The sequence below is a fragment of the Triticum dicoccoides genome, chromosome 3B, assembly GCF_002162155.2.
Source record: "Triticum dicoccoides isolate Atlit2015 ecotype Zavitan chromosome 3B, WEW_v2.0, whole genome shotgun sequence".
NCBI lineage: Eukaryota > Viridiplantae > Streptophyta > Magnoliopsida > Poales > Poaceae > Triticum > Triticum dicoccoides.
Window position 1 is genome coordinate 559,512,844 of NC_041385.1, and position 426 is coordinate 559,513,269.

Consider the following 426-nt stretch of genomic DNA (forward strand, 5'->3'; position numbering starts at 1 on the left):
TGGGGAGAGAGAGAGGGGTGGGGCCGGGCTGGGAGAGAGAGAGAGGGGTGGGGCCGGGCTGGGAGGGAGGGGAGGAGAATTTTTTTTAGAAGAAGAGAGGGGAGGAGATAGTCCGACCTCTTTGCCATCAGCCAACGGATGGCAAAGGCCCATATCTTTGCCATCAGCCAGCGGCTGGCAGATGGCAAATAGGTGGGGCTACTGGGCCGTTACAGCGCCGTCATTCATTGGGCCCCACCCACTTCTTTGCCATCTGCCAACAGACGGAAAAGATTCTTTGCCATCTGCTGGCAGATGGCAAAGAGGTGGGTTGACAGGCCGTTACAGCACTGGACCCCTACCCACCTCTTTGCCATCTGCTGGCAGATGGCAAAGATTATTTGCCATCCACTAGCAGATGGCAAAGAATTGGCTGATGGCAACCAT